This window comes from Xyrauchen texanus, chromosome 16, assembly GCF_025860055.1.
Source record: "Xyrauchen texanus isolate HMW12.3.18 chromosome 16, RBS_HiC_50CHRs, whole genome shotgun sequence".
In the NCBI taxonomy this organism is placed as follows: Eukaryota; Metazoa; Chordata; class Actinopteri; order Cypriniformes; family Catostomidae; genus Xyrauchen; species Xyrauchen texanus.
In genome coordinates this window covers 6,380,287-6,389,017 of record NC_068291.1, presented here as the reverse complement: position 1 = coordinate 6,389,017, position 8,731 = coordinate 6,380,287, and positions in this window count along the sequence as shown.

Below are 8,731 nucleotides of genomic sequence, written 5' to 3'. Positions count from 1 at the left end.
GCCAGACACATCCGGTGTGTGACCCACTTTTGCCTCATTTGACTGAACTGACCCTCCATCAGCATGACTTATGAAGTATTGAATGAATGGTAATGATAAATGCTGTATCTCTTTTAAATATGCTTCAGTTTTGATATATAAACATGCATACTTAAATCTGATCTGATGCTTACATCATATTCAAACCAGTGGTTTATTCACCATTGTTAGCAACACTATTTAGCCTACAAGGCCTCTAAAATTAAGACACTTTTTTCCAATCCATAGCACAGTGCAACTCGAAGAGTGAATTGCAAATATAATTAGGGGTTATTTTTTTCGTTATAAAAAATATTATATGTTGATTATATCTAAACGATGCTTAACAAAAACAGTAATGCTTATTGATGATTTATGCATTCTCAGGAAGGACTGTTATTTCAGCTCAGTAAAGTTTTGTCCATGGAGATATGTTGTCTTTTGACACAGTACAGAAATTCCATTTGGCAATGTTCATACTCTCTACTGCAAAGTTCAAGGCATACTGTATAGAATGGCAGTGTGATATCTTTTTCCACCAAACCAAAATCAAAGCCACAGAAATGCCTTTTTTATGTCAGGCATAGGGGTAGTGTATGCTTTTGACAGTTTCTCCTTTCAAGATTAATGAGCTTATGAGAACCTTGTGTCTACATCTGAAAGCCAAACTGGATATCTGTCAGTGTGACCAATAACATAGTAGTGACTTTGGAATTTCAAAGAAAAAGTGAGTATTTATTTCACAACAAAACAAGCTTAGTATCCATCTTTTTCTCTCTCTTTTGTGTGTGTGTGTGTGGGTGGGTTCGGGTGGTTTACAAGGACATCTTTTTAAGTTACAAACTGATAAAAATGCAGAAAGTTTATTGTGAGGGTTAGTTTAGGGGTATTTTTAGAATCTATAGTTCATACAGTATAAAAATCCTTATGTCTATGGAGAGTCCTCATTCGGATAGCACACCAAAATGTGTGCGCCCATGCGTGTGTGTGTGTTAGTAACTATCAACGTTAAAATAGTGGCTGAAAATCTAAACTAGTCATCTTTTGTGTTCCAATAGTTATTATAAGCAATTTATAAATGTGTTTAGCTGACATTTACAAATATCACAGAAAGTCTCACAATAAAGGATTCAGTCTTGTTAAATTTTCAGTCTTGATGGATATTTAGTAAAAATATGGAGGCAGTTACACAAGGAACCACAATATGGTTAATTGCTAGTAAATATGAGTAAGGTTAACTTTGCCCAAAGCTAGTAATGCATAATAATAATCCACCCTGAGCATGTGTACACATTTTTAACTGCTATTGAGTTCCAAAGAATATCGGACAACATGATAAACTTGTTTAAGATGACTAGTAAGCAGATTTCTTGGTTATTAGAATTTGGCCTTACTTTTTGACATGTGCAGAAATCCCCCATCTCCCATTCTCAGCCTTCTGTCAGACATATATAAATACCATTCCTTATTTTTGCCCTTGAATGGGTGCTAACCGGCCCAAGCCATGGGTGTTCTGGGTGTTTGTTTTGGGTGTTCGTCATGGATCTTGCTTCCCAGAAACCTGTGCTGCTAGACCTATGTCATATGGATGATTTGTTGAAAGCTGCATAAGTTAAGCCCCATATTCACATAATGTGGGTGTGCTTGACTGGTTTCATTCCAATCTCTTAGGTAGGTCCTTCTAGGTTGCCTGGAGAGGTGAGGTGTCCAAGCCACATCAGCTACATACTGGGGTACCTCAGGGCTCAGTGCTTTGGCCACTTCTCTTCTCTACTTTTTTTTTACTTTTTTTATTTTTTTTATTAACAAAAATATCAACATACAAACTCTTGTAGGGAAAAGAGAATATACATGCGTGTATACAAATGTTGTCAATATACAAAAGTATTAACCAAGCATAAAACAACAAAAACAAACCAAAGAGGGGGAGCTATTTCAAAATACACAAGTCAAAAGCGAAAAGGATAAAGAAAATAAAAATAACATTTGGAGCGGCACACAAGGGGAGATTAATCAAAAAAGTAATTTCCTAGATATGTCTACACATTTTCCTTGCGATTTTAGTAGATTTGATCTTTTTCTGTGAGGTAAAAAACAATTTAAAATAATTTATAAACCAAACAAAGGAAGGCTTAGAACATCTCCACTTACTGCAATGAATATGATATTTACCCATAAGAATAATCATATTGACTAAATCTGATACTGATGAATCTACATTATCCATATAAAAGAGGATGTGTGGCAAGATGAGAGTAGGGATATTAGCAATCTTAAGTGACAGCCAATTATGTAGCTTGGACCAAAAGCTGTTGGACACAGGGCAAAAAAAACAAACATGTGTTCCAGAGTCTCATCAGACATCTCACAAAAAACACAAGGATCTACATCAAATTTGAATCTTTTTCTAAGAAAGTCAGCAACCGGATATATCTTAAATATTATTTTAAAATGAGTCTCTTTGACTTTTGGGAAAATGGGCCATTTAATGAATTTAAAATGTTTTTTTTTTTCTATGGACAATGCAGCCATATTCGGAATCTGTACAAACAAAAACTATTTAGATTTCAAAGCATCATTAATATATTTATTATTACCTTTTTTGTCAATTTAAAGTACAAGCATTAATAACTATATTTGGTAAAGTTGGTAAGGGTCTTATTGTTGTATATAACAATGTGTTTTGAATTAACTGTAATAAAGGTACAAGTATTGCTTTACAAATCTTATTGTATTCTCTATATGTACAGTTTAAATTATATTGTCTAAGAAAGCTTTATATTCCAAAAAGTTACCATTATCATCTATAACATCATTCACAAACACAATGCCCTTTTCATACCAATCGTACCTGAACAATGATTTCCTATTGATTATAATGACCCTGTTGTTCCATAAGGTGGATCCATGCGGAGAAAATTTATGGGTGAATATAATTTTCCAATATTGGAGAATTTGTTTGTGGAATTTTGATAATTTAACAGGAATTTTGGTCATCTCAAAATTCAAAAGAAAATCAAGCCCTCCTACTTTTTTAAATAGATGTCTAGGTATGTGAAACCACATAGAATCTGGTTGTGATAGATATGTTTTCAACCAGTTAATCTTAAAGGTCCCAAACATTGATTCAAAGTCCAAGGCTTTGATACCTCTCATATCATACTCTTTAATGAGCTGTGATTTCTTAATATAATGGGTTTATTTTTCCACAGGAATTGGAAAATAATTGAGTTGGCTTTCTTAATATTACCAGAAGAAACATACAGGGAGTGACATGGATAAATTACTTTGGAAATACCTTCTGTTTTAGATAGAGTAACTCTATCAAAAATAGTGAGGTCTCTGGTAAGCCAGCGACTCAATGATTTCTTCATATCCAATAATCGGTCAGAAAAATTTACATCTTCCCTTCTGATGGCATTTTTAGATAAAACTATTCCTAGATATTTCAATTCAGATTTAACCTTGATTGAAGAGATGATGGAATCCATTGATGAGTGAATGGGAAGTAGCTGACATTTTTTAACATTGAGGGTTAATCCTGAAGCTTTAGAGAAAATCGAGACTGAATCAAGGGCAACATCAACCATTAATTTTTCCTTAAAAGGATTGCTGTGTCATCTGCAAATTGATTAATTTGAAATTCCTTATCAAATATTGAGATCCCATGCAAATTGGGGTTGTGATTAATGAGCATGATAAGTGATTGGGTGGCTAGAATAAACAGTTTGGGAGAAATCGGGCACCCTTGTCTAATATCGCGGAGCACCTCAAACCTAGGAGTTATACCAGGATTCAGGGACACAGAACTATATATGTCAGTATAAAACATCTTAATTATTTTACAAATTTTTTTCCCAAAACCTAAAAATTCTAAGATTTCAAATAAAAAGGCATGTTCAACAGTGTCAAATGCCTTATAAAAATCGAGAAATAAAATAAAGGCATCCGTATCAATGAGATCTCGAAAGCCAAGCATATCTAGTAGCAATCTGGTATGATTATGTATATTTCTGCCCCTCATGAAAGCTGATTGACACTCATCAATAATATGTGATAATCCCTCATTCAGACGATTAGCATAGACAAGTGCCAGTAATTTATAATCGTTACATAACAAGGTAATTGGTCTCCAATTATCCAATAAAAGATTATCTTTGTTAGGTTTGGGAATTAGAGTGATGAGACCATGTTTCATAGTGGGAGAAAGATTACCTTTTGAGATACAATCTAAATAGGCATTATAGAGCATTTCCCTGATATCACTCCATCCATCCATCCATCCATCCATCGTCAACCGCTTATCCTGTGTACAAGGTCGCGGGGATATCACTCCAAAAGAATGATAAAAACTCCACAGTAATCCCACCTATTCCAGGTGATTTCCCCTTAGACATCTGTCGAACTGCCAAGTCTAGCTCCTCAATTCTTAGCTCATCTTCCATAAGTTGTTTAAAGTTATCATCCATTGTCTTTTTAAACCCCTGAATCTTATTTAGGAAAAAACAACAATCTTCTTTAGAAAAAAGGGATTTATACAAATTACTATAAAAAGCGTTGATTTTTTCGTTTACTTCTTGATTTTCAACAATAATGTCATTGCAATTTAACTTTTTTAAAAAATAATTTTTCATCTGTCTTTGTTTTTCCAGACTAAAAAAATAAGAAGAGTTTTTTTCCCCTTCTTCAATCCAACGAGCCCTTGAACGAATAAATGCTCCCTTGGCCTTTTCTAGATATATATTATCAAGATGGGACTGTAGATCGTTTAATTCAGTCTTCTCTTCCAGTTTCAAATCATCTTTACAGCACAGCGTATTAATGTGACTAATGATGTCTTTTTGTCTTATCTTTTTAAGTGTTGATGCTTGCTTACTTGTCCTAATAGCTATCTGTCTAACTTTGAACTTGAACCATTCCCATTTACTCAGAAAACACATTTCCAATTCACCTACTTATTTAACCAGTTGTTTGACTACATTACAAAACTCAGTATCTTCCAAAAGGGTATTGTTCAGTTTCCATATGGAGTTTATGTTATTCTCTCTTCCATCCGGAGAAAGAGTTAAAAATATGACACAATGATCAGTTAGGGGAGATGCTGAGATTTCACATCTATTTACCTCATTAATTAGATTGTCTGAGATTAACCAATAATCAAATCTTGAGCACTGGCCATTATTAGATGACTTAAACCAGGTAAATTGTTTTCTGAGTGGGTTTTTCATTCTCCAATAATCTAGTAGATTGGCCTTTGTGATCAATTCAACTATTATTTCATCAAATGTGTGGCAGAGTCTCTTTGATGGTATACGGTCTAACCAAAGGTCAGGGGCCAGGTTAAAATCTCCCCCAATTATTACTCTATCCATTGAAAAAAGTATTTTCCATTCTTTTAAGCACTTATTTAAGGATGAGAAGAGATTTTTGTTCTGTGCTCTTTTGTTATAACCATACACACATAATAAAATGTGGTTTATACCATTAATTTCTGTTGCGACCATTAACCAATAGCCGGTAGAGTCACTTTTATGGTCAATAATTTTCCCAGGAAATCTATTTAATAAAATTATAACTCCTGCCGAGTGTGATGTTCCATAACTGAAAAAGATAGAGTCTCCCCATTGCAGTTTCCAAAATTTTGTGTCAGCCTCAGCTGAGTGGGTTTCTTGCAAAAAAACACAATTAGCCCTTTGCTCCATACAGAAAAGAAAAATAACCTTACGTTTTACGTTATCTTTCAACCCCCTAGTATTTAAAGAAATAAAGGACAACATTTAGGTAATAAGTACACTGTAAAAAAAAAAACACAGAAAAAAACAAGCAAATGCATGGCAGCACAGGGTGCCAAACATTTGCCATTAATGAAAATAACGGTAAAACCCCATGAACTGAAGTAACATGTTTACACAGCAACATGAAAAAAGAACATTGACCATACAGTACTATAAAATGTTTAAAACGTAATCTGAATTAACATATATTGTCTGTATAATTGCAAATACATGCATAGACCATTAAATGTAATGGCATTATTTGACTGTAAGTTCACGTAACATGTTTAAACCCTTATTTAATAAAACATGTTTTAACTGTAAATGTAAAAACATGGTGTAGCAGTTGTTTAACTAAACATGATTTGAATGTAGATATAAATTACATGTTGACACCATTACTTCATAAAGCATGTTTTGACTGTAAACTGAAATCATGTTTTAATAATTATTTAACAGAGTTTGACTGTAAATTGAAATATCATGTGTTGACCGTTATTTGAAATAACATGTGTTGACCGTTATTTGAAAAAATGAACTGTGATGGACCATCATTTTGAAAGGCATGTACAGCATTTTGATTTTGATTATGGCTTACAGATAATTTTATATGTAGTTCATGAAATGTATGTTATATGTCACACAAAAAGTCATTAGAGAAAATAATTTGTATTTTTCCCTCTTTATTTTCTTCTGTTACAGTAGTTTCCATTGTAAATAACAACAATATAAAAAACTTTAAACAGTGCTACAGTACCATCATCTGAACATTGCTTATATGCTTAAAATACAACATTGACAATTCAAATTAATTTCATCATTGCATCTTCCACAAACTACACTTCGAACAGAACAATGGTCTCCAATTCAATCTCCATGTTGATGCCTTTAAAAAATAAGAGAGAAAATGGTTAGATATCATATATCACATATCTATATTCATTATAATGTCTGATCATGTTACTCTTTTTAGATGTTATTACGTTTCTTACATAAAAAATTATTGTTTTTTACTTAAAAAATATTTGTTCATTAAATATGTAATACACTTACAAATTTTATGATGGTTCAGGACACCTTACTTCTTCAGACAGTTTAGTGATGTGACCTCACCCACTGACAAGGCCAAGGGTGCACTGCAACAGCAGAAACAACGTAAATACAGTAACACTTGTTGATTACAATTTTATATTTAATATTACATGCCAGCATATTTACCCAGTATGATTACCTCACAATGTCACAGGAAATTTCCCCTTTTGCTTTCTATGGTAGACATTTTTTTTCTGCACTGTTTTGACCTTTCTTGTTAAGTCCCGCCTTCACGCACACCATTGGTCAAACTGCTTCTCAATCATTGCCCTCGGCCCAACGGCATGTCGGCATCAGCCAAGAGACAAAGCAGCAGCCTGTTAAGGCACATCATGGCTCCAAAACAGCGTAAAAATGCCTCAAGGAAAAATCCCTGTGTTTTTGTTTTGGTCGGGAAACGTGCTCATTGACATGGCAAATAAGCTAAAACACGGAGCGTTGTTGGGTTCGCTGGAATATTTACAGGCGTCAGTTCGTTTTCAAAAATCGTAAGTGACTTCATTAAGTAGCTTTGTGTGTAAACGTGACCGTTTAGGCAACATATTCTGCTGTATGAATGCAATATATAACAGAATGACAACAAAACAATCATGGACCTTGATGTCGAGTGGTGAATGGTGTTTAAAAAAATCTGTTGACGTATCATCCAACGTAATTTAAAAGTTCATTGGCAACAGGTGAATACAATTGCAATGGCTAATCACATACGTTTTTAAATCTAATTCTTAATGTTTGATGCAAGTTGCATTAAAAAGTACTAAATAGGTTTCAGAATTGTGTTGTTTTAGAACGTTGCTTTCACAATCATTTAAGAACACCCATATGCATGGACAACGGATTTCATCTTATGAGGTGTGTTACCTTTAACCATATGGATGATGATGTATTTGTGCAAATTTTGTGATTGCTCTCTGAAGACAGTTAAGGGATATGTTAATCATCAAATCTTAAACAGACATGAAGCAAATGCTCAATTTCCATGTTGCTTCCCAGAATGCAAATGTAAATTCTCAAAATACAATGCTCTCAAAGATCATGTTTATCGCCATCACAAAAGACCACATACTCATTTTGATGATTCGACGGGCATGTTTGTTTGCAACAATACAGAATGTCAACAACAATTTACAGACATGAACAATGTTCTTTCTCATCTCAGGTCACATTTAGCCAAGGGAGAGGTGGTGTGTTGTCCTTTTGAAAAATGTGACAAAAATTTCAGTTTAAGATCAAGTTTCACTGCCCATGTTTCACGAAAGTACAGGACTTCTACATTTGCACAATTACGGATTATGGATACTTTATCTGAGCAAACTTCTTCAGCATTTTTTGATGTTACTGAGGATGAGGTTGATGAAAGTGAATTCACAGACTCACTGACTGAAATGTAACGCAAAGTCATTGTACATGAAAAATCTCTGCCTGTTTTATATGCAGCTACAAGCCAAATACCTGGTGCCATCGTCAACCATTCAGATGATTGTGGAGGAATTCAGTGGTTTAAATTCTATCTGTCATCAGTACACACAGAAGATGTTCAGGGAAATACTCAAGTCAAAAACGGCCCTTTCACAATGTGATATTGAATCTGTGGTGCAGACTTTGCAAGGCCAAGATTTACATTCAGCTTGTAATTCATTACTTTCCACAGAATACCAAAGAAGACAGTATTATCAGAAATGTTTTTCGTATGTGCATCCACAAAGTATGTGTCTTGGTCGTGATGAGAACCGAAACCAACGTTATGCACAGTATATTCCATTGAAGAACACTTTAAAAACCATGTTAATAGACCCAGTGGTGTGGGAGCAGTGTGCCAAACATCAGCTTGTACACTCTTCTTTGTT